Here is a 26,964-nt window from a genome sequence, read left to right on the forward strand (position 1 = left end):
TAGAATGCGGTTTCACCTATACGGCGGTAAGATTTTTGGCTCCTGAGGACAGTGTTATATCGGGGTAGGGGTGTATTTATATAGTCCAAATGCATCTGACGAAGTGGGTATTCAGCCACGAAAGCTCATGCTCCAATACATCTGTTAGTCTATAAGGTGCCATAGGACTCTGTCGCTTTTTACAGATCCAGACTAACACGGCTCCCCCTCTGATCCATAGTCCAAATGGTGTGCTGAGCACTACGCATCCTGAGTCTCTGCCCTGAAGAGCATACAGACAAAGGGTGAAGGAAGGGGAGCAGTAGCGGGTAGTGATAGTGCATTGTGCCTTATAGGGCAACAGTTGTTTTTTAATCCCTATGTATTTGGCTAATGTTTCTGTGTGGAGAGGATTAGGATTTAGAGGTTTTATGAAGAAGTCTTAATTTATTAAGAAGTAAATGTGTTTTGTGTTTGTTTGTTTTTTAAAGCCCACTAGGGGGCTCAGTCAAAACTCATTTGGATTTGGGATGGAGTCTCACTCAGTCTCCCCACCCCCATGCCTGATGGAGTTTGCCTTTACATAACTGATCTTTTTCAGGCTTACCCAGACCCAGCATGAAGAGAAGTGAAGTACGCCCCAATTTTCAGTCTCCAAATTCAGTCTCAACATTTCTCTAGCTCAGTCAGGCTCTTGGCGCTTTGAGTCTTTTTTGTTTTCATATTTGTGACCTGAAATCTGCACTCTGTGCATGTGTGTGATTATCATCATCCGAGATGCTCTGTGAATCATATTAGCGGTGATAAAACACAGGACTCCGCATCCCCATATGCAGGATTATCTGCCTTAATTAACACAGCTATTTTTTTCTATATCTTTGCACACTAACAAGAAATAGGCCAATATGAACCCCTGGTTCAGCCATCTGTTCCACTCCTGGAAAAGTCAAGTGAACACTCTTGGAGAGTGTATGTAAAAACATATAGGTATGAGCACTTGGCTATGTGGTTTAACAGATTTTTGTGGGTGTGGTTGTCTTTTTAAAAGCTGGAACTCCTTATTAACTGATGTCTTTTCTCTCCCTCCCTTCATTTTCATGTCCTGTCCTCCAATGGATTATGGCACCTCACCTGTGGGCTTCGTCCGGTTGACTCATTTCTGGGTGAGTACATGCTTCGTTAGACTGCTAGTGAGCGGAAATAAATGGTCCATATGCCTCTTTTAAAAACACTGATCTCTTTCAGTTGAAAGGAAACTGGGTTGGCTCTCCTGGCTTATCCTTTGGTGCATTGTTCGTTATGCAATTGCAGGCTTTGCATATGGAGTCTGTGTGGTGGTGAGGAAATAGGAAGTGAAGTGAAATGTGTGTTCATGGTTTTGGATAATGAGAATGAGTTTGTTGCTATTTCTGGATATCTTTTTATTAAAGCATCTTTATCAGTAGGCTGTTCTTGCCAGCCAGGATTGCTTTGTATTCTTGCCATTGAAATAATGCACTTGTTAGTAAGAATTGTTTTGCACTAGGAAAAGAGAACACTTTCTCCCCATACCCCTCCTTCTGGAAACTCCCCCTAAAAATGGTGGTGGTGAATCAGTGCTGCAATTATGTAGGAGATCTCCCTGCAAGGGACCAGTAGGATTGGAGAGGAAGCCACCCCAGGATTCTCAGTCTCAGGTCTGCAGACAGGTGAGCAGCACTTCACTATAAAAGTAACAAACGAGCATGCAAACCACAGGCAGAGAGCTAGGGAGGGAGTAGTGCCAGTACAGTGCCTTCTGGTCTCTGCTTCTTAGTTGAGCAGCGTCTTGCGCTAATTTTGTACTGTACCATAAACAGTTTTTATGGGCCTCTCTAACCTCCTACCAGTCTGATGCCATTGGCTTCAGCAGTTACATGTGAAATCTGACCCTGCGTTCCTCAAGAATTCCTGTAGAGCACAGTCTGGAACTGCTAGTGTTAATTTATGAAAGCCCCTTGCATGAGCCTCTCTCTTTTTGGCATAGCTGTCTTTCTGTGCACTCCGGTACCTTACAGAGGTGACGGTGTAGGACTGTAGATTTTGGTGCTTAAGTGGTGTTTTATCTGATTATTTTAAATTCTTCTGAAGTGTTGAACAAAATTCACCACTAGTAATGGTTGCTCTCTTCTACAAGGAAGTGGGATGTAGGACAGCAGAAATCCAGAGCCAAACGGCTGCATGTATCTGGGTACTTGCTGATGCAGAAATGCCAGTCACTGAAGAAGCATTTGAGAGGAATGCAAAGGGAACATGAAAGCAGATTGGGTTTAATAACCAGGCGAGTGATGTTATGGGCTCTCTTTCAAAATGACACTCATGGTCAAGAGGGTTTGTGACTTTAGGTAAGGTATAATGAATCACAGAGTATCCAGGTTGGAAGGGACCTCAGGAGATCATCTAGTGAGTCCAGCCCCCTGCTCAAAGCAGGACCAATCCCCAGACAGATTTTTGCCCCAGATCCCTAAATGGACCTCTCAAGATTGAACTCGCAACCCTGGGTTTAGCAGGCCAATGCTCAAACCACTGAGAGATTCCCTCCTCCCCCTAAATGGTCATCTCCTAGTAAATAAAAATATAAGCACTAAACACTAGATTCCTTGAGGAAGCAGTGAAAGCAAAATGCTACATCAAGGATATTTCTGTTTGGATTGTTGGACTTGGTGGGAGCTGAGCACCTCTGAAAGTCAGGGCTATAGCCAACTGCTCAGTAGCTCCGAACTTGTTTTGATCAGAGCACTTAAACTCTGCTGGGATGCTTTTGCTTCTGGGACTTGTTCTCCAGGAATGATGGCTGGACTTCCTCATGTGACCGACCTCCATATTTGTGACTTTCTCCTATTGACATCCTCAGCAGACCTTGGATGTAGCTGCCTCCAGGGCCAGAGGGAGGGAAGGTCTCATCTGTTTAATTAGTGGGTTAATTTTGTGTCGTGTGTGGGAGGAGTTTGGGGGGTTGTTTTTTGGCTTTCAGCTGTACTTTTGCTACCCATTTTGGGTAGCTTGTGGATTATTTTATAGCTATATTGTATCATAGCAGCACTAATATATACAGTGTGCCAAACAGGCCCTGGCCCAGGAAGCATATTAGGTACAACACAGAAAGACATGAGAGAACATGGTATTTTAAAAGACGTGTCTAGCAAACGGTGGGGCTGATTCTGGTCTTGCTTACACTGCTGCATGCTTGTGGATGTAAATGAAGGGTAAACCTTGTGTTGGCTTTCTGCACTGAAGGGAATTTCTCTTTAAAATAATTTAGAATCTGAACAAGACCACTGGTCCATCCTCCTTTATAGGAACGAGTATTCGTCACTTCCGCTCGCTAGCATGGGGAGCTACCTCGTGATATTTACATGTCCCATGTGGCACAGCATGTAGCAATTTGCCAGCATTAATGTTTGCCACAAATTTCTCAAAGGGGTGCTGCATGGAAACAAGCAACTTAGCAGGCTTTGCTGGTAATAGACATTATTTCACTGAATGCTGTGGGTCTTAGTCTTGGACAAGCAAGAAGCTTAGAAGGCTAAACAGTATCTTGTTAATGATGGGAAAGAGAAAAATGTGCGTGGCATAGTTTCACTGGAACAGGGACAGTATTGACCTCACCCAGTAGGGAAATCAGACAGCTCATGTTATCTTTCCATCTATAAACCTTGCTGCTTTATATCTTAGCATTAGATGTAAAAAGAATAGGAAAAGCAGTAAACTAATCTCCACTTTATACCTGCTAAGGAGGAAGGGAGGGCGATGTAGAGAGTGTTCTGTAACTCCATGCTTCTGGTGAAACCATTTGTAAGGTCTCAGAGGGAGAGAGAGAGAGAGAGAGTGCTTCATTGTTGTTTTGTATTGCCATGGACGCCCTAGTTATGGAGTAGATCCTCATTGCACTAGGTGCTGTACAAATAGGTGGTTCCTGCCTCAGGGATCTTACAAAGTATAAGAGACAACAGATGGACAAAAACAGATGAGCGAGTGCCACGAAACAATGAGACAGAATTGGCCCCCATGATGCCTAGTGATCCCTGCACACTAGCACCCTAATGGCTGACCCCCTTTTTTTAGGCATCACAGCAAAGGAGAGTTTTGAGGAGGGCTATGAAGGAGGACAAGAAGTAGCTTTGAGCTGTGTACAGGGAGAGCCTCCCACGTGTGAGGGACAGCATGGGAGGAAGCATGAGGGTGGTGGTTTGAAGATGTAATAAGCAGGGGATGGAGGCTGGCAACATGGGCTGATCGGAGACGGCGCCAACAGCTCAGTGCTGAATGGGAGATTGGGGATTGGTTGGATGGAACTTTGGGTTTCTAAGGTCATGTAGAAATGGGGGAGGGGCATAAGTTGAGACTCCTGAGGAGGAAGATGAGGAAGTGGCAACACTTGAGGACTGAATTTTGCTTCCCAGGCTTACCCAGTTAATGGCACACAGGGCCCAGAAAACTAAGCATTCAGTTGAGCGGGTGTGGAGGTGTCACTACTTGCTGGCTTGTCAAGGTATCTCAAGAACCTCCTCCAAAAAATGTCCTCCCTATATGAGCGTAATTTTGGGGTGTATTGAGGACTGTGTTGGAATTGCAAGCCATCACTTTAGAGTGTGCATGGGGAAGAAGGTCCTAGTCCTATTCCTGCTTGCAGGCTAGCAAAGCATGTGTAGCAAAGCATGTGATCAGAGTTTGCCTGGAAAGAGCCATTTTGAAGTCGGTGGGGAAAATTGTGCCTCTCTGCCTTAGGCTGCCAGTCTCCACTCCCCCCGCCCCGCCCTTGTGTGTTGAAGTTCTGGAGTTTATATTGCAACCTTCCAGCAAGAGTATTTTATATTTTTATCTAACATCTATGTTTGTATGCTGTGAACATTGCAAGTCCCCACTCCAGAAAATGCAATGTTGCCAGACTTTTCTCTGTCTACTCCAAGCTTTTCCCACCTCACTGATGTTTTCTCACTTCCCAGCAGCTGCTACATGCTTATAATTATCCTGTGATAGTGGGATTCTGTGGTCTGCTGTAAGTTTAGATGAACTCCATTGAAATCAGTGTTCTGTAGTTATACTAGGGTGACTGAGAGCAGAACTTGGCTTAAACTAGAGCTGGCCAGAAACAGAAACTTCCTTTTCTTGGGGGGGGAGGGGGGGACAGGAGATTCCAAAACTAATTTTTTTTTCCATTTCAGAATGATTTTTTTTTTTAAACTTTGAAATTCCCTGTGGAATGGGAATTCTAAAGTTAAAGTTAAAATCTGTCGTGCAGACTGAGTTCCATTAGAAACCTGCTGGGTTTCCGTTGGAATTTTATCGAAAGCAACATTCCCATGCAAAATTTCAGTGAATCACCATTTTTTTTTTTTTTGGTCAGAAAATTTCTGACCACTGCTTTATTATACCTTAACTACAGATAGAACTTGTGGCTCCATCCAGGCAATGCACAGAGTGGAGATACAGCCATTCACATAAAAAACTCTGAAGAATACAAGAACAGAAGGTGCTAGCATCATATGTATGAACACATACCACCGGGTTATCCTTCAGTAGTCATTATCTCAGGTTATTTAGTTTGTTTGTTTTTAAATTCCACAATGACAAACTAGTACAGTGTTTTTCTCAAACTTGTAAAATGTGTCTTTTCTGTTTTTTTTCATCTCTGACCCAGCCAAGGGTTTTTTGTTTTTCTTTTAAAGTCTACATATCTTACATCATCTTCTGCCTCTTAAAGGCTTTGGTAAACTGTGGGGGAAAAAAATTAAGTGTTGTCACAGTGGTTCACAATCTTTCCAGTCCACTGTACCCCTTTCAGGAGTCTGATTTGTCTTGCATACCTTCAAGTCACTAAAAAGTGACTTGCTTACAAAATCAGACATAAAAATACTAAAGTGTCTCAGCATGCTATTACTGAAAAATTTCTTTCTTATTTTTACCATATAATTATAAAATCAATTGGAATATAAATATTGTACTTACATTTCAATGTATAGTATATAGAGCTGTATAAAGAAGTCATTGTATGAAATTTTAGTTTGTACTGACTTTGCTAGTGCTTTTTTATGTAGCCTTTTCTAACCTAGGCCAATATCCAGAGGAGTTGATGTTCCAGGGGGTACACCTGCATACCCCCAGGGGTACATGTGCCCTTGGTTGAGAACCGCTTGATTTAAGACGACATGGCTGGCATCTGAGTGAGAATCCATTTAAACAACTGGGCAGCTCACCTCTTAGCACTATTGTTTCAGTCTCTCTACAAACTTAGGCAGACACTACTTCAGTAATTACACTCACCATATCTTGAAAGTTGTTTTTTGTTGCGAACCATAACAGTTAGAGATTTCTTTATTTTATTTTTGGTAGGGAAACACTGCCTTAGAAGTCTGTGTAACAATTCTTGAGACATTTTATAAGGGTAGCAGTTCTACCAAGTAAGTAAGTATTTAGTTTCTCTCCAGAATAAGCTCATTTTTACTGAGGGATAAATTAATACAGCAGCCACAGTGATTGCTTGTAGTACGGTTCTTCTGTCTCTGTTTTATTACTGGTCCCCCTAGCTGGCCCTAAAAGTTATTTTCAGGTTTATTTCAACAAATCTTGCACAGTTGAGCTTTGACCTCTAGTTTGAGATACATTTGTAATTTCAGCAAAACTGTCTGCTTGTGTTTTTGGTTTAGGAGGCTGGTGTTTATGGTTAGAACCTCCTGTTGTTGCAATAACAAGGTTCTTAGCAGAATTTCTCTGCAATCTATTAAAAAGAGACATGAAAATTGAACACTTAAGTGCAAAAGGCATGATTTTGAAAATAAACACTGATAAACTTGGTAATTTAAAAAAAAATCTAAGCTAGGTTTCTTAGAAATCAGATGCAGTAAAGCTGTTACCTGACCAAGATAAGGGCCCATTGTGCTAGCTACTTTACTGGTATAATTTCTTTGAGAAGTGAGACTATTTCTAAAATTTACAGACTTATGCTGGTTACCATGTGGTGTTATTTTGTCAACATTTGGTGCTCTGTGACTGTTGGCCCTACAGTGGTATTTGCAGCATTAAGCATAAGCAGCACTACAGATGCCATGATAAATTGTATGCTTTGTTTTAGTGGTGGCCATTTGTGAATTTTAATGCTTTCAAGCTGTATTGTAAGAGGGGAAAATTTCTTTTGTTCTTCAGAGGGTAGATAATCTGTTCATAGACAATTGAACTCTTTGATAGTTTGGCCCCGTAATCCATGAAAGGTCAGTGTTTTAATGGGTTAGCTCATGAAATGATATATCAGGCCAGGGGATGTGCTTCAGTGCAAAGCGAGTTTTTCAAAACTTAATTTTTGGAGGTTTGTTAATATTACTGAGTGTTTGTTCTTTTCTAGTTTTTGTTGCTATAGCCCTTTGTTATTTTCTCCTTGATTGCTTACGTAGTCTGTCTCCTATCATATGCTGAGCAAACTGATGAAATGAAGAGTGATTTCATGCAAAATGAGAAGCATAGGATACTGACTTAACTTACTCAAAAGCTAAGTTCATAAATAGGGATTTAATTGATCAAATGTAATTACTCAGATGTATATGAATAAAAGAAAATGTAGGCTGAATATCAGGATACACTTAATACAGCAAGATCCACTAGGCTGTGGAAAAATTTCCCAAGGGAAGTGGTGGTAACCTTCCTACCGATGTCAACTTCCCTCCCCCTGCACAGCATTTAAAACTAATTTGAATTCTCAGACAAATTACTACTTAAATGGAATTAAGATAACTGTGAATCTAAAAAGAGATTAGCAATTTTTATTTATTGCATTTATTTAAAGTTGCACCTGTAATCTTTTTAAAAAAACCAAACACCTCTTCTCTTTTATCTGTTCTAACCCTGTGCTGGTGGAGAACCTGACCAGTTGCCAATTGCAGGAAATGAAAAGGAACAGCTGATTGTTTATTCCAGGGAAGGCATGATTATTCTTTAATATTAAATATTTTGTATTGTTGCAAAGGCGCCCTACCATGCTGGGTGCCATATAAAAACACAAGACGACACAGTCCCTGCGTGGAAGAGCTTACTACCGAATTTTAGACAAGATCCGTGATCTCAGGGTGCTTCAGAGCTGAAAATGTGACCCATTTCTTGCGTGTGATCCAACCACCCCCCCAAAAAAAATCCATCAAGTGAGCCAGATGTACACCATGAGCCAAATAACTGACATCTCTTCACTCTGTGACTTGAGTCCTGCTATCGGAGAGACTTGGTATTGCCAACCCCAAGCATTCAAAAATCATGAGTCAGGTCCCAAATAATCATGATCTTAATATGCATTTTGCTGTTTGAATTGCCAGTTCATGGTTTTCAAACTTTTTTTCACAGCTATGAAGGCTAGAAACTTAATTTTTAAAAGGAAAAGTAGTAATGAGACGCCAGGAGCTGGAGCTTTAAAAAATAAACAACCCACCAACTATTGTGAGATTTGTGATCTTAAAATGGTAAGAGTTGACAACACTGGCATTCTCTCGTCTGTATTACTGCAGCTCTCATAGGTGCAAAGCTGAAATTAACCCTTTGACTTTTCAGAAAATACTCAAATGACTGTGAGGACACTAGAATAAGCCAGATCTGGAGTTCCTGGGCCAAACTGCCTTTTGAGAGATTGTGTTCCAAAAAGGGACAGATTACAAAAATGCATTATCAGGATTTGTTAAAATTTGATCACACTTAGATAGTCGAAATGATACAAAATGGGGGAGAGTGGGTAGGAAGGAGAATCTTCCATGGTAAAAGACCCTCCCCCCCCCCCCCCGAAAACTTTCAGACAACTGATATGGCTTTGGCAAAAATTGATGTATTGTGCCAGAACTGGGATTATAATAACGAGTTATTTTTTAACATTAGCTATACGGTTGCTGTTGTGGCTTTGTAATAAAACACCGAGGAGTGAATACACTGTAGAGATGACTTATCCTAGAGACTAGTAATGAGCTGGACTGATGATCTAATAAATCTCTTTCACTTCATTTCTTAGCTCAGAACGTGACAGGCTTTTAAAAGCCATCATCCCCAAAGGTTGCCCTTCTGTTACAGCAAAGCACTATCTGCATCAGCTTTCAAACGCTATGGAAATATTTTCCACATATTTGTAACTTTACCTCTATGGCAGATTATTAAAGACTTCGTTGATAGTAATTTTCTCCCACACAATGATTATGTTAATTTGTACACTTCTCAATGGAAGGGAAAATATACTGGGAATCCGGATCTTAAATTCCTTGCTGAGAAGGGAGAGAGGTCATGTGCTCTATTTATTTATTGACAGAAGTATATCAGAATTAGACCAAAGTGGATTTGTCCTACTATGCAGTGCCAAGTTGAAATGAGATTTCCTGTAGACCTCTTCATAGCCTTCTGATACCAATTGAATCAACATTTGTGATTATACCAGTGAATGTGAACCGTAGAGCCAGGGCCGTCAAACCAGAGGTTGACGAGACAAAACCACTGACTTCCCACGGATTGTTTGCTTGCACTACTTAACGTTGCTGCTGCTGGTTTGACCTAATTCGTGTGCCAGTGTAGAAAAGACAAGTTGACATTTTCAATTACTTCTAGCCAGTTCACAGAAAATTACTTATTGTGTGGCTGTTTTCTTTCTTTTAAACTTTAGTTTCCATTCAGCTTCAGGTCACTTAATTTTGTTCTTTCTTGTAGTGTATGTCAATTTTGATCTCTTCCCCGCCTCCCCAGATTCTCTTGTTTTTCACATTAAAAATCCCTAAGTGTTGCGTGCGCACACACACACAATTCCTTTTTAGATGGTAAGCTCCTTGTTTAGATCAACTCTTCAGGGCAAGGTGAGTTTTATTCAGAGCAGAGTGCATCGTTGACGTTTGTTAAATTTTTAACATAAAGCTAACGGGCATTGAAGTAAGAGGACCCTCAGTCTGTAACTGCATGCTTGAATGTGGGAATCCTACTATATTGTATATTCTGTGGTGTCTTAGCAGAACATAGGGATTTATTTGCTAAGATTTTTATATATGAGCTCTTTTATTTGTCTAGGGCAAGAGTTCTCTTCCATCATAATGTACATTCCAAGAGGCTTCTAAATCCACTATATATATTTAAACTGCTAGGATGGCGTGTTTTTGAAAACAGCACAGTGCGCTTACTTGCCCTCCCTCTGTTGACTCTCTTTTACCTCTTCCTCCTGCCCCCTTCTCTGCAAGACTCTGTTGATCTTCACCAGTCGTGGCTGCAAGAGTCCTGAGTTTGCTGCAGGCCTGGAACTACCTTGTGGTTTTCAGTAAAATAGTCTGCTGCCTTAGCCGCACGTATACATGCTAAAAAGGAATATGATTTCTATGCTTATAACCCTTGTTAAAATAACAGCATTCAGCTACTGACAATTCATGATTCATTAATATGACTGAATTTCTAATTGGGCGGTATAATGTGATTTCTAACTTGCATAAAAAAATCACAACGAATAGGAAAGTTCTTTGAATATTTGCAGTCCTGTCTTGGCATGGATCAAACTGTTTATAGCTAAGAATTTAAGAAATTTCCATGACTTCCTATGGGATTTCAGAGGTCAGTTTGGGGATGCGTAGGAAGGAAAAGGTTAGGAAATGAGCCAAAACCTAAAGTGAAAGTTAAAAAATGAGGCAGATTTGAGCTTATACCAAAGTAATATTTAGTCAATTTGCCTAATGTTTTTTTTAACTTGGATGGGAACTAATACTGGGTAGTGCTGTGTTTAAATGCTTGTGTAGGGTTTTAAACGTTATGTATAGTAATATGCCTGTCTCATTAAACTGTATAGTATATGATGTAACAGGTAACCTTTTTTTTAAATCAAAATTCTATCTAATGCTAGTACTGTTATGAAAGAACCAGTTTAAACAGTGTCCCCCAATCTGGGTTAACATACAGCACAGATCAATACATTATGTAGAGAGTCTTTGATATAAACTGTCTCCTAACACACTGTAGCGTTACATATCAGTTTTAATGTTTTGGATGCACTGCCCTTCTCTTCCCTCCTGTCCCCCAAGTTTGAAATATGTGTAACTACTGTTAGTACGCCTCTACCCTGATATAACACGAATTCGTATATAATGCAGTAAAGCAGCGCTCCGGGTGGGGGGAAGCGGGGCTGTGCACTCCGGTGGATCAAAGCAAGCTAGATATAATGCGATTTCACCTATAACACGGTAAGATTTTTTGGCTCCTGAGGACAGCGTTATGTTGGTGTATTTTTAAAAAAACAAACAAACAGGTTTAACATTCATTTTGCTCTATTAAGAAGGGTCGTAATTGGTTATACCCATATTCCATCTAGCCCAGTATCCTGTCTTCTGTCTAGTGGCTGATGCGAGATGCTTCAGAGAGAATGAAAGAACAGGGCAATTATCGAGTGATCCATCCCCTGTCCTCCAGTTCCAGCTTTGGGTAGCTAGCGGTTTAGGGACACTGGGTGCATAGGGTTGTGTTCCTGACCATTTTGACTAATATAGTCATTGATGGTCCTATCCTCCATGAACTTATTAATTCTTTTTTGAACCCAATAATACTTTTGGCCTTCGCATACCTAGGCAACGAGTTCAACAGGTTGACTGTGTTGTGTGAAGAAATACTTCCTTATATTTGTCTTCAAGCTGCTGCCTATTAATTTCATTGGGTGACCCTTGGTTCTAGTGTTACTTGAAGGAGTAAATAACACTTCCTTATTCACTTTGTCCACACCGTTCATGATTTTATATCCCTCTATCATGTCTTCCCCCTTAGCTGTCTCTTTTCTAGGCTGAATAGTCTGTCTTTTTAGTCTGTCTTTATATGGAAGCTGTTCCATAACCCTAATAATCTTATTGCCCTTTTCTGGACATTTCCAGTTCTAATATCTTTTTCAGATTGGGTGACCAGAACTGTGCACAGCATTCAAGATGTGGGGGTACCATGGATTTATATCGTGACAGAAAATCTGTTGTCTTTTCTATCCCTTTCCTAGAGATTTCTAATATTGATATCTTTTTTGACTTCCGCAGCTCATTGAGTAGATGTTTTTGGAGAACTATCCATGACTACAAGATTGTTCTTGAGTGGTAACAGCCAATTCAAACACCATCATTTTGTATGTATAGGTAGAATTATGTTTTCTCGTGTGCAATACTTTGCATTTATCAACAATGAATTTCATCTGCCATTTTGTTGCCCATGTTGTGCGATACTTTCGTAAGCTTTCAAAGTCTATTTTGGATTTGGGGTTAGCAACACTACTTGCAGCTGAATATTCAAAAATCATGAGTCGGGACCCAAAAAATTATGATTGGTTTAAAATCTAATTTTTAAACCAAACTGGGGTTCTTATTTGAGATCTCTTATTTGAGATCTGTTTTTGAGCTTTTAGTGCTCACATTTCCAAGTACTTCAGCGTAAGCATGAAGGCTAGAAACTGATTTAATGAAACTGAGATTTGCCCATCATCGTGAGAGTTTTGGAGCTGGGGCTTTTAAGAAAATGACAAAATATCATGAGATTTATGATTAAAATTGCAGAAGATGGCAACACTGATAAGGAAAAGCTAGGAAATATTTGTATGTCTCTTAACAGCGTGAACCTGTATTGGAAGCTGGTTACAAGCTTTTTAGAGAGGGCCTTGCCATAGTGTGTAATCCTATCAGAGTGGGCATCTTTCAGTGGGAGGTGAATTCTTTGTGAGGAAATACATTGTTTGGAAAGTATCAGGCACTAGTTGAAAACCAAAAGTTTGAAATTGGCCCTTGCTAGGATGCTGTTGAAATAAACTTCAGTGTGGAGTGCTGGAGGTTCAGTGCTTATTGACCCCAAACCAGGAAGCACCTCAGTACTGAATATTAATAGAGTGGGATGGAGTTGATCTTAACGCAAACAAAAAACTGATCCGAAGTTTAAATCTCTTCCCATTTTGCTCCAAAAGACTTTTGTTGCCACGAGGTCTGTTGTGGATTATGTAAATATGTGAGACAAAGCAGTTGCTTTCTCTTTGTTGGTACGTTTACATGCGAGGAAATCCATCTCGATGAGGACTTGCTGGAGCTGACATGATGATGTAAAATTGTATACTATATCTATTTTCTACTGACAAATTCAAAGAGAGAAGATTTAATAGTTCCACAGTTAGTACAATAGAAAACACCGTGTACCCTACGAGTCTCCAGACCATGGCATGGGAACTTTCTCATCCTAGTACAGAAATTATTTTCAAAAGAGACCAACACAATTATCCATTTTTGAAGACAAGAACCCAAATACCTCACGTAAGTTTGCTTGTTTCACAAGTACTCACTCCCCCCCCCCCCACGGGTTTTAATTGAGTTAGTAAAGATATATTAAAAGCAAAGTTCGGATGATTGGGGACACAGTAACTGTTCCATTTCTTTCTTAATGGCCTTTGTTTTATATCTTTAAAAACGTTATGCTTTTGTAAGTAGATTCTTATGGGAGAATAGCTCCATGCTTCTGAACTACACGACATTTTTCTATTTTTAAGAGAAAGTTGTATCTAAAATCTAGGACGTTGTAGAAAAAGCTTGTTCTGATTTAAGACATTCATCAGAAAAATTTCTAACTTTGTGTATTTCTTTTCTGTATTGTTTCCAATTTATTTGTAACGATCTAAAGCTGTTCTTCTGCTTACTCCTCCCCTACCTTATAAACACTTCACCGCTCAATCCTCTTAACTGTAGCAGTGGGAGTAATCATGTCATTTCAACCTCCTCTTGAAGGACAGTGTTTGTTGTGGGTTAGAGCAGAGATTTAAAGAAGCTGGGATTAAATAATGTATCTGGTTGAAGTACTCAAAAGGCATCAATTCCTATAGCACTGGTAGTCTATATAATGTATATAATACAGTCTAATATCTCACTTCAGGATGTTCTCCTTTTGTGAGACCCAGCCATTAATATGCATAGACAGGAGAACATTTTTCATAAAGGGCTTTACCCTGTGGGGACTTCATCTGTGACTTTTTCAGTGACATGAAACAGTCTGTTGTCAGTAACTTGCATGTCATGCAGCGCCATGCCACAGAGCGCAAGAGAGGAAAAGCCTGTTTCTGACTATTCCTAGACATGGATTTGCCAACTGGTTCTGTCACCTAGTAGAGGCTTGTCTACAAACAAACTGAAATCAGTTGTAATTACCAAATTGCCCTGAAATAACTACTAGTTTTGAGGGTTTTTTTTTTTGTTTTTTAAATTTAAACCTGGTATAAACATAAATGTTTGACTATAACTATGTTGGTTAAGGATGTGATCTCCCCCCCTCCCACCCATTTGTAAACTTTAGTCTTTACCAATCTAACTGTATCCAGAGATGAAGCATTTTTGTACTAGCACAACCGCATCCACACTACAAGGCTTGTACCACTAGTTGTTATACTATACTAGTATAGTTAAAGCAGTACAACTTTCCACTGTAGATGAGCCTACCCTAGAAGCACTTCAATGCTATTCCTTTACTAGTATACTGTACTGCCAAGGCTGTGCGTTACAATGGTATACGAACCCCACCCCTCCCCAAAATTAAGCGATACAAGTAAAAGTGCAGTTTTGCTTGTATAACTGTCTCTGCTACAGGCTTTTTGCTGGCCTAGCTATGTAAGGCAGGGATGAGAAGAGCCACTAATCTGTAACGTGTATATAATGCCTAAGTGTTGTCCGTTCCAGTTTGTGTGGAGGCAAATCCAAAGAATTCCTTGTTCTATCCAAGGACTATCCTTCAAGGATTGCTTCCTCTTGGTGCTTGGGTAGAGTACCCAGGTAACTGCATGGTTGTGGGTCTTCTCCCCCACTCCCCCCAGTCTACAGAACAAAGATTGATGTGAAGTCAGGATTTGATTAACAAGGCACAGGCACAATGTTAGGAAGGCTCAGAAGCGAATGGAGCCAAAGTGTACTAATGGCAGTGACAGAATTCTGTTGAATTCAAGTGTACAGGGTCAGGCCCTGAATGCGTTTGGGGGGGAAGGGGGGCACAATTGGAAATGGCCCCTCTTGTGTCACAAGGACTGAGCTGGGCTGGATCTTAGGGATCAGGCTCTGTATCCTGCCATCCTTCCCTTTAATGCCTATAGGGACCCGGCCCAAACTGCTTTGCCAGCTTCTCAGTGGTCCCAAGCGCCCTGGGCTGAGTGCAGGGGTGTTTTTTTTGGTTCATTATCAGGCCCAGGAAAGGGCCTGGGCAGAGGCAGGAGCTGCCGAGGGGGAGTGGGGGCTGGAGGGGGCCTGTCCTACAGATTTTTACTTCACTGCCTTCTCCCCATTTTTCAGTACGGAAGGAAAATCCTCTTACAGCAACCTCCCCCCTCCCTTGTGAGTGGGGCACAGCAGCCTCGCCCCCTCTCCCCCACAGCTGGGAGTGGGGTGCAGGAACCCCCCCTCTCCCCCACAGCTGGGAGTGGGGTGCAGGAACCCCCCCTCTCCCCCACAGCTGGGAGTGGGGCGCAGGAACCCCCCCTCTCCCCCACAGCTGGGAGTGGGGCGCAGCAGCCTCGCCCCCTCTCCCCCACAGCTGGGAGTGGGGCGCAGCAGCCTCGCCCCCTCTCCCCCACAGCTGGGAGTGGGGCGCAGCAGCCTCGCCCCCTCTCCCCCACAGCTGGGAGTGGGGCGCAGGAACCCCCCCCTCTCCCCCACAGCTCGGAGTGGGGCGCAGGAACCCCCCTCTCCCCCACAGCTGGGAGTGGGGCGCAGGAACCCCCCCCTCTCCCCCACAGCTCGGAGTGGGGCGCAGCAGCAGCCCGTTTTCGCCTCCCTCTGTCCCGCGGGGGCGCGCTCCCGGGGCTCCCCTCAGGGCTCCCCGCTTTCCTCGCGTGCGCGCCGCGCCGCCGCCCCTCCCCCTCCTCCGGGAGCCGCGGGTTCCCAGCCGCCAATGGCGGAGCCGGCGGCGGCCCCGCCTTCCCTGCCCGGCCAATGGAAACTTACTACTATGTTATTGGGGGGAGGGGGCGCGGGGTCGGGGGCCGCTGGCGCCGGTGAGTGAGGAGACAGCGGCGGGCCGGGAGCCGGCGGGATTCCCCCCTAGCCCGCCCCGGTGTGTGAGGAGAGACCGGCCGGGTGGGTACGGGGCGGGGGGTCGCACGAGCAGCCGGCGCGAGGGACTGGGGGCTAGTGGGAAGCAGCAGCCGGGGGGGGGCTAGTGGGCTGGGGGGGGCCAGCGGCCTGAGGGGGCTAATGGGCTGGGGGGGCAGTGGGTACAAGGGAAGTGGGCGGGAGGGGCAGCCTGGAAGGGCCAGTGCAGGGGGGCTTGGGGTGTCCGCATGGGCATAGGGGGTGCAGGGTCTGGCCAGGGGTGGGGTCTCGGGGCACTGGGGGACAGGTGAGCGGGGGGGGGTCCCCTCCGTGTCAGGGTCGGTCTGTTTGTGTCTCTGCCTTGCCCCCACAGCTCTCCACGCAGCAAGGTGCGCGGCATTGTGGGAGGGGAGACTGGGGGCTCTAGGGGAGAGCGGAATTGTCTGCGCGCAGAAATGGTGGGATGCGAGATGTTAAGGGAGGAGGAGGAGATGATGGTCAAGATCATGTGCTCTGTGTGTGTCCATTTAATGTCAGCCCCGTCCTTTATGAAGGGGAGGCTTTTCTACGTGTGCAGAAGGATGGATGCGCTGAATCAGTAGGTGTTTCCTATTTCTAACCTCCGCGAGTCCATTGTGTGGGAGGGAGGTGGGTTAGGAGATTCAGGAGGAGGGTGCTGGGAATGAAGATACGGCGTGAAAGGTTTGAAAAATCTCAAAGCACCATCCGTCAATTCTTCGAGCTCTGAGAGGAAGAGATTTCAAAAACAGTGCAGGCCTGGTTGATGAGCTGAATTGAACGTTGTGATGGTGGAGCAGGTACTATTGTTACTGATGCTGTTTTGCATGAACCATGCCCACACAGAAAATTGCCTCTGCTTTAAAAAAAGAAAAAAAAAAAGGCAGTTTACACATGGGATTAATTTTTGAATGCTTTAGTGATCAAAGAGTTAAACCAATCTCCCTGTGTTGCATCCTGCTTTTAGTCATGGATTGGTCTGAAATATTTCTTGATTTGCTTCTGTTCATGTTAAAGGGACACTGTGCAAGTAAGAGGAGTTTTTAAAGTGAATTCTAGCATTTAAAACTAAAACACTTTCAAAAGGACGTAATCCATTTAAAAAGCACACATCTGCCTGAAAATTATCTAAACAGTTGTTTCAAGCAGCATTGGAATAGAAGAAAAGAAACACTTGTGGGTTTTCTCCCCCTTCAGTTTGTGTATTTGATGGGACTATGTTTAGTCAGTTTCACTTGTTTGATCACTTTCCTTATAGTTTGGGTAAAGCAACTACTTGTTGTTTGTAAAAATTAGAAAATGTCTCATTGTACAATTACAGAAATTCCCAGAAGCACTCAGGATCAGGAGTATGTATGGTCTCAGCAATTGCTTTTAATTAATTTTTAATTGACTAGATTTCAAGTAAATTATGTTCCTTTTAAATCTTAATTTATTTTGCACTAGTTTGCCAATTTTATGGTAGCTGAAGAAAAGCCAGCTAAAACTCTAATTTTTAAATGTTAGCACAGAAAGTAACAGATTAATGTTTATAGAATTTCATACTGCCACTAGCTTTATTAAAATAATGTCTTCATGCATATGATATTCAGCTAAGTGTATTTAATTAAAAATAAACCAATAGGTTTATAAATCACTCAAACATCTTTTTTCTGAAACATTTCTGTTCATAAGAGATTTCTTCTAAGCCCTATGGGGCAAGAACTGCCATGGTGTTTGTACAGTGCAGAGTGGGGCTCTGACCTGGTTGAAACCTTTTTAGGTGCTTCTATGATATAACGATAATATGTATATCTTATAAACAATTACTGCACTTCTATCTTGATGAATATTCAAGTCCTTAGTCTGGAAATGCCACCCAAATGTAATGTCCTGTGATTTAGCAAAAGGCAAAAGATGGCTTATATTTTGAGAGAGCGTTTTTTCTAGAAAGGATGGCTTTTTAGAAACCTAATTTTACAGAGGCTCAGTGATATGCACTTTATCTTGACTTCACTGGGAGCTTTGTCAGTTGTGCCAGCTTTCTGAGTTTTCTTTAATATTACCCTAAATTAATAAGAAAATTCCAGCTGCTAAGTTTGTTGAACTTGGGTGCTGTCTCTGAATTGGGAAAAACCATTAGTGGACTGAAGGAACGTATGACTGCTTGAATCCATTATTTTATTTCATAAATGGACTATACCATCCTATAATTTCTCTGGTTGGGAAATTTAAGGTGTAACAGATGCTCAAAAAGCACTGAGGTCTTCTCACAGGTTTCTACTGTTGTGGCATGCCTTCAATAAGAAAGAAGGCTTGGGCTCTTTTGTCCCATGACTAAATACGTGTCAAGGCACATTTCATAAACTTCAGATAAACATCTCTTGCTACAGTTAGATGTTGATAAATTACTCTTTGTTCTCTCTGCTTCCCTAATTTTCAAAAGTGCCTTGCGACTTACACTCATAAATCCAGTTTTCAAAAGTAATGTAAACTCCTAAGTCACTGGAGTGCTTTTGAAAATTTTACCCCTAGTCTACATCTTTTATATATATATATATATATATATAAATAATTACTGCAGCTCTTGTGCATTAAGATGGCATTTGTATGAGTTGGTGTGATATTTTCAGTTATCTGTCTTTGAATTTACAAGGCTGAAGAACCCATTTGTTTTGTCATACCTTATTCTTTTAGTTATTGCCTTACTGAGTAAATTCAAAGTTATAGTAGATGTGTACCTCAGATTTTATGCCATTTCCCTGGTAAGCAACCGCACTTAATTAGTGATCAAAGAATTGCTGTACAGTAAGAGGTTTCAAACTATAGGACATTTCACTGCTCTAGATGCTTTGATATAACAGGCAGATTCTCATATGAAATGAGATTCTGTACTTGTGCACACAAGTGTCAGAGTGATCTTTAGAAGCTAAATGCTATACTGATATTTTAGATCACAAGTGAGTCATGAAATGGAGCTATCCTTCAGGAAACTGGATTTCTTGATGTACAAATAAATATAAACAAGGAAAACATAATTCCTTATGATTGCTTGCAATATGATAAACATGCCAGCAGTATGTCAGGGTAGTGTCTGTTTAGAAGATGGTTATCAAGCACAGCTTTTGTCTGATCCATATTCAAATGCGGGATAATGGATTGACACCCTCTGCATTCAATCTCTTCAAAGCCAGTCCATTTAATTTGTGAGCACAAATTTGTTTTATACCTTTTTTGTTCCACAAAGGAGTTAGCTCTGTCAACCTTCTACTATGATGTTGTTTACGTCTTTGTTTATTGGAAAGAATCCCAGAAGTTGGAGTCCAAAGAGAGAGAACATAGCAGAAATAATCTTTCTTGGAACATGATCATGCAAAAAACTGAGCTTTTTAAAATGGTGGCAAGACCATTGATTCACCTTGACTAGCAAAATCTAGTCAGAGCTCTGGAGGACAGAGGGGTATGATTCTATTTTTGCTGTTCATCTGTGTGTGCTGATGTGCCCTGGAAATTTGCTGTTAAATTTTGAGAACTTTTGCCCAGCCTGTATTAACTAAAAGAATAATAAACCTATATGTGTACACTGGGTTATTGACTAATGCTTGCTGAAATTGTTTTTCAAATTCATGGCGAAAAGCAATGATAAGAAATCTAAGGTGTTGTGGAACACTTTATTTTGAAGAGGAGAGGTTCATTTGGGCTGGGGGCATACTTGTCCTGCCATAGATTAGCGATGAAACTAGCCTCACATTATAACCTTATTTCCTGCCTCAGAATGCATTCGAGACATACCAGCTTCCCTGAAATTTCCTGGGCCGTGTTTAATCATAATTTTTCAAAGATGTTAGAAAAAATACCAAAAAGAATAAAAGGTTTTCAAACTTGCAGTCTTTATTTTTAATGAAATCAAAGGGTCTTGAGGAAGTGTATTATGTGGAATTTTTATATTTCAAATTGAAGCCTAGTTTGTTTGTGGTCCATTGTATTTGTTGTTGTGCTTTCTCCATACTTTGCTTCACCTTAGTTTTATGCCATTGGCTGAATGTGTGGATAAAGATGAGGTCTTTGTGATTGTTTATAGCTGTTGTCTGTTATAATGTGGTGTATTTCTCACTTGTTGCACTGCTTTGATGAATAGGAAGATAACTTAAAGCTGCAAAGAGCTATGGGATACGGTGTCGACAGGAGTTATCTTTGTCCTTCAGATGGATTAGATAGGAATGCTTGTGGTTTCTAGTTAATCCAGATAATAGTATTAAAATATGTCTTTACGTTCTATCAGTTGTTTACACTTGTATTCTGTTTACTATGAACTGTTACTTGCATAACACAACTATTGTTGTGTGTGAAAATCAAATATTAACTTTTGTGTGTGGATATACGTCTGTTAATTGTATGAAGCAGTTCTAGATTGGGGCGAGATTCTATTTTAATTTGATGTGCTCTTGAGGACACTCTCATACAGGATTTTGATATACCGCTTTTACGGTAAATCCCTATGTAATCCTGTAAGTCATTTTACCTTTTAAAATACATTTTTACACAGAGAAAACGTATCCCACATTATAATTTTATGTGTAACTTGCATTGTCCTGTATTGCACAGTGACTTCTTTAATTTTTATATCTGCTCAGATGAAGGACATCAAACATTTTGTTTACTTAGAGCATCTCTCTTTTCTGTCATCACTCACGTATAGTGAAAGCATAATCACTGCAGCAAGCTTACAACCTGCAGGGTGCTTCTGATATTAGAAAAGTTAAGTGACAGTAGGTAATAATCTGTCTGCATCATGTGATGTTGTGTACTCTTCCTCCCATGCATGTATAATTTGAAGAGTGGTTTCTCCCATCTGTTGTTGGAGATGAGTGCCTTATGATGTCACTTTTTTTAAATCCCCAAGCTTTCTGGCAATTTAACACTTGAACTAACAGTTCTCCTTCTGAATGGAAGAAAATCTGCACCAGTATGTTTAAACGGTCCAGTGGATTGCCCATTCTCCTGAAAGCATAATGTGCCTTTTGAGAGTTTAGGGAACCAAAATGTTTTTTTGCATTACACTCTGGAGCCGATTGAGGAGTTGCGGCCCATATAATTCAAAATGACATTCAAACAATGCGGCAAGAACTACTAGGTAAAATTTGGACTATTAATTTAGTAGCCAATTCTATAAAAACAGTTCCAATAATCTTTCTGGCTGCCAGCTTGTTTAGGCTTAGTGTTACCAATTTGTATGTCTTCTGTTGTCTTTGTCTTGAACTGTTCTTTTAGATAACAGGAGAAGAAAGTTCCCTAGTATTCTTACCTCATATAGCGCACTGAAACATGGGGAGCAGTGCTTTTAGGAAGGAGGTGGACAGACTGATTTAGAGTGGCTAGATCAGGAGTAGGCAACCTATGGCACACGTGCCGAAGGCGGCGCAGGAGCTGACTTTCAGTGTCACTCTCACTGCCCGGGTCCTGGCTTCCGGTCCAAGGGGCTTTGCATTTTAATTTAATTTTAAATGAAGCTTCTTAAACATTTTAAAAACCTTATTTACTTTACATACAACAATAGTTTAATTATATATTATAGACTTTAGAAAGAGACCTTCTAAAAACGTTAAATTGTATTACTGGCACGTGAAACCTTAAATTAGAGTGAATAAATGAAGACTCAGCACACCACTTCTGAAAGGTTGCTAACCCCTGGTCTACACCATAATTAAACAGCTCCTTAAAATGCAGAGCCCGCCGAACCAGTGGCCAGGACCCAGGCAGTGTGAGTGCCACTGAAAATCGGCTCGCGTGCCGCCTTCGGTACCTGTGCCATAGGTTGCCTACCCCTGGTGTAGACCTTTGGGCTCGGGTTGGAACCTGGTCTTTAGGACCTTGCGTTGTGGGAGGGTCCCAAGGCCTGGGCTGCAGCCTGAAACTGAATCACAATTAAACCACCACAGTTACATTAGCCTTAGCCTGAGCCGAGTCACCTGGCATGGGCCAGCTTTCGGTTTTTAATTGCAGTGTAGGCAAACCCAGTATATGTGTGTGTGTGGGGAGTGGTCACTGAGCGCACAAGAGAGAGCCTTCCTGTGCTCTGTTCCAGTGCCCAGGTCTAGCATTTCTGGAGCAGCTGGGAATTGCAATAACAGAGAATGTCCTGCTTAACTTCAGACTAGAGCATGCTTGGCACAGACAGAATTTTTGGGGAATTAAAGCTGCAAGTCTTTTATAACTTGGTCAGATTTGGGTGGATTTTTCACCATGATGACAGAAGACATATCCCTGACACACACGACGCTGTTGCGAAACCTCATGTCTCTGCTCCATAGCATGAAGTCTCTAGAACTTCTCAATGAAAAGATTGTCAGCATTTTTTTAAACGGACGTGAAACAATATATCTTTTCACTAGCCTCGTTCTCTGAAATGGCTGAACCATTTTGATATTTTTCAAAAATAAGTGTCAGACATACACTGTGTAAAATTTCAGCCCAAATGTATCTTCATGCTGATATGCTACTTTGTTTTCATATACCCACATAATGCTGTATGTAGGTATGCATATTAAGGTGAGTAGACATTTCATACTAAGAATATGCCAGAGCTCTAGGGAATGCATTATAAAGTTTAGGGAAGGGAAAACTGAAAATAGGGAGAGAAAATACGGTAAGTGAATTTGTTTCATTTTTGTGTGTTTGTTTTGAGTTCAGATATAGATGCCATTTGTTTTGGTAAACGAAAACTCCATAATAAAATATCTTGTCTATTTTGAATTCCTACCACACCACTCTGAAAAACTGTAGGATGCAACTTTTTCCCCCTACATCCAGGATAATATTGAAATTCAAGCTCTGATATTGGAATGCTTACAGCTTGTGCTAGGGTATGCTACAAATGATTATGTTCCTGCATGTGGTCTCCCTTTCTGTTTCTTCTTGCTTGCAGCATATATTCTTACATTTATTGATGGAAGGTGGAAAGAACTACTTAATGATAGTGCAATTAGCAGACTCCCCTCCCCCTTTTCACCTCTAATCTTTCACTTTCTAGGTTGATGGATTTAAGAAAGTGCTAATGTATCTTATTTGTATTCTTGCTTTTATGTTTTAAGTGCCCATTTAAAAGTAAAGAGACAAGGTGAATGAGGGAATATCTTTTACTGGACCAACTTCTGTTGGTGAGAGACAAGCTTTAGAGTTTATACAGGTATGTGTAAAACCAAAAGCTTGTCTCTCTCACCAAAAGCAGTTGGTCCAATAATAGATAGTACCTCACGCACCTTGTCTTTCTAATATCCTGGAAGAGAGACAGCTGCGACAACACTGCACATAATAATTTGAAAGTAAACATATGGCAAGAAACTAGGAAGGGACTTTTCAAATAAATCCATAGATAATCTACTGTTAAGACTACATAAACTGAAAATGTGCGTTTCCTATTTGGGGCTTGACATGTTTTTCACCTACATACTAGCCAGAAGCAGATATGACATTTTGGGGAGAGGAGCTCAGCTGTTAAAAGCATTGCTGAGATTTTTTTTTTTACTTGGTTGCTGCTGTTGGGGGTCTACTTTTTTCATATAAGCTCTTGGGTAGTTAAATGTAAAAGCCACAACACTCCGCTGGAGAGGACTCCTAAGGAAAGATTAAGGCTTAAATGTGTGTAGCCTGTCTCACAAATGATTAAAATGGAGACATGACTCCATAGCACTTCACAGCATGCTGAGATGTCAGGCTTTGACGCTCTTGAGTCAGCTCTAGGTTTCAAATTCCCCAGATTCCTCAGTACTCTTTGGTGTCAGTAGGGTTTTTAAAACAAAGTCTTGTGGTCTAGAGGTGTGTTTATAGACCAGTGCTTTTGCTTCCTCCAGCTTCCAGGCCTCGCTGGAGAAAGATTCTATTCTTCCCAAGCTTGTGACTACTACTTATATTACTGCTGCTTAATAAGCCAAACTGGAGGGGCTTTCACTTCATAACTGGTAGCCTAGGTAATTTCTTTGGGACAAATCTTTCTTGTTCTGGCTGCAGGCTTTTACGTCCTTTCATGCCTGAGAAAAGGCTTGTCTATGAACGTATATTGCATTCAAGCATGATTGTGAAGATCAGAGTTACTGATACTGTGTTGATTACAACTGATTGATTAGCTAACTTGATTCTTTGCAGCTGTTTTTGGAACACAACATTTTGTAGGTGAGCCCCTTGTTGGGCAAAGAGTATGAGATATATAAATAAATCAGGTGAGAACATCGGGGGGGAAGAATTATTTAGTTTGGATCAAGGAGGTTCAACCAGGAGTAATGGGATAAAATTAAGAAAGGAAAATATCCCTGACGGTTTGTAGAATGGCTTACTAGTCATAGGAATGGAAACCCCAATTTAGACTAGATTATACATCACTAGAAAAATATACTATATGAAGGTATTGTGTGTGGGCTGGATAATTTAAGTGTCCCTCTTTCCTCCCACCCCCTTCTCCAGTCTTCTAACTTAGTAGTCTTAAGATGGTGCCAAAAAGAAGTGTTTAAAAAAACAACTCCAGATGGATACCTTATTACTTTGGCCCTCCCCCTCGAGTTCTTGTTACTTGTGTATTGCTGCTTATAGTAGTTCTGTACTTTATATCCAACTGCCCGTTTTGTTTGTTTGGTTTTTTTAGTAACTTCTTTCCTGTCTGCTGGTTTCATACTTTTTTCTTCTCATAACTTCCTTTCTCTCTCCACCTGGGGGGAAAAAAATCAATCTTTTTTTCTCAACAGCTCTCAGTCCTCTGAGTTTACATTGGTCTTTTGTGCAAATTCACCCTCATCTGTATAGGCCAGGGGTTCTCAAACTGGGGATTGGGACCCCTCAGGGGGTCATGAGATTATTACATAGGCGGTTGTGAGCTGTCAGCTGCTACCTCAGACCTTGCTTTTCCTCCAGCATTTATAATAGTGTTTAATATATAAAAGTGTGTTTTTAATTTATAAGGGGGGGTCGCACTCAGAGACTTGTTATGTGAAAGGGGTCACCAGTACACAAGTTTGAGAACCACTGGTATAGGCTTACCCTAATGTAGTCCTAATATAACTAATGCCTGTTTCCATGAATTTGTGTTCTGAGGCTAGATAGTGATGGATTAACAATCTCTCTGGCCCTGAATGTGGTGAAAATGATACTGTATACTTGAGCTGAACGTTAGTGTTAAACCCAGTTTTTCAGTAAGTTGTTGGCATTTTACATCCACCCTAAGTTTTTCAATATAATTTTCAATTATACATGTTATCTGAGTAGCTGTATATGCATTGACCTGATGAATCACTTTTTCATACTTGGTAACATGACCCATATGTGATAGGGTGGCAGCTCCCAAGGGGGTTTCTGTGATCCAACCCATGTGCCAAGACTACTTCTACCCCTGCCTTCACTGCCAGCTCAGGGCCCCAGCACCCTGCCTTGCCAAGCCAGACTCTCCCGTCTGCTCCAGCAAAGAACCAGGGTCTGAATTACAAGCCTCAAAGCTGCAGGTTTACCTGAAAGTAGCTAACAGAAGTGTTCCTGTTTTTAACACTCAGATGCCCAACTCCCAATGGGGTCTACACCCACATAAATCCGTTTTTCCCTGTATAAAGCTTATGCAGGGTAAACTCATAAATTGTTTGCCCTGTATAACACTGCTAGAGAGAAATGCACAGTTATTTGCTCCTCCAGGTATTAATACATACTCTGAGTTAATTAATAAGTAAAAAGTGATTTTATTAAATACAGAAAGTAGGATTTAAGTGGTACCAAGAAGTAACAGACAGAACAAAGTAAGTCACAAGGCAAAATAAAATAAAATGTGCAAATCTATGTCTATGTCTAATCAAACTGAATACCCTTAGAGATGCTTCAGTAAGTTTTTTCCTCAGACTGGAAACCTTCCAGGCCTGGGCACAATTCTTTCCCCTGGCACAGCTCTTGTTCCAGCTCAGGTGGTAGCTAGGGGATTCTTCATGATGGCTCCCCTCCCCCCTTTGTTCTGTTCCACCCCTTTATATATTTTTAGCCTAAGGCGGGAATTCTTTGTCCCTCTGGGTTCCCACCCCCTCTTTCTCAATGAAAAGACACCAGGTTAAAGATGGATTCCAGTTCAGGTGACATGATCACATTTCACTGCAAGACTTCATTTCCCACTTGCCAGCACACACCTGTACAGGAAGACTTACAGATAAAACACACCCATCTGCAGACAATTGTCCTGGTTAATGGGAGACATCAAGATTCCAAACCACCATTAATGGCCTACACTTTGCGTAATTACAACAGGCCCTCAGAGTTATATTTCATATTTCTAGTTTCAGATACCAGAGTGGTACATTTATACAAATAGGATGATCACACTCAGTAGATAAGCTATGTAATGATACCTTACAAGAGACATTTTGCATGACGCATATTCCAGTTGCATTATATTCACTCATTATCAAATTTTTATAAAAATCATATAGACTGCAACGTCACACCATATAACATGTTAAAGCAGGGTAAAGAGACATCAGAAAAAATTAATCATAACTAAGGCTATGATTTGCCAGAGGTCGCGGAAGTCACAGGTTGTGTGACTTCAGCCTAGGGTGGCTGGGAGCTGCAGGATACCTGCGCTGCCTGAGGTGGTGGGCCTCTGAGCCACTGTGGGTGGCGGGGGTACCGGCAGCCTACTTTCCCCTGCAGTTCTGAGCTGTGGGTGGATGGGTACCCTGGAGCTCCGAGCTGCCCAGTGACTTCCCATTTTATCATGGATATTTCTAGTAAAAGTCAGGGACAGGTCACTGGCTTCCTTGAATTTTTCTTTATTGCCCATCATCAGTCTGTAACTTTTACTAGTCAGGACATGATTTTATTGTCCGTGACAAAATCTTAGCCTTAGTCATAACACTACTTCGTTGTTTTTTTTTGTTGATGGATTTAGTCTCCTTACCTTGAGTTGACACAGGGTTTGGCTACACTCGAAACTCCAAAGCGCTGCTGTGGG

General features: G+C 41.4%; 1 protein-coding gene across 2 annotated transcripts in view; it reads left to right on the top strand.

The window, feature by feature from the left end:
• EPB41 (erythrocyte membrane protein band 4.1) overlaps positions 1 to 26,964 on the top strand; it is a 165,306-nt gene that overhangs the window by 17,561 nt on the left and 120,781 nt on the right. The window lies entirely within an intron of this gene.

This window comes from Gopherus flavomarginatus, chromosome 22, assembly GCF_025201925.1.
Source record: "Gopherus flavomarginatus isolate rGopFla2 chromosome 22, rGopFla2.mat.asm, whole genome shotgun sequence".
NCBI classification, from domain to species: Eukaryota; Metazoa; Chordata; order Testudines; family Testudinidae; genus Gopherus; species Gopherus flavomarginatus.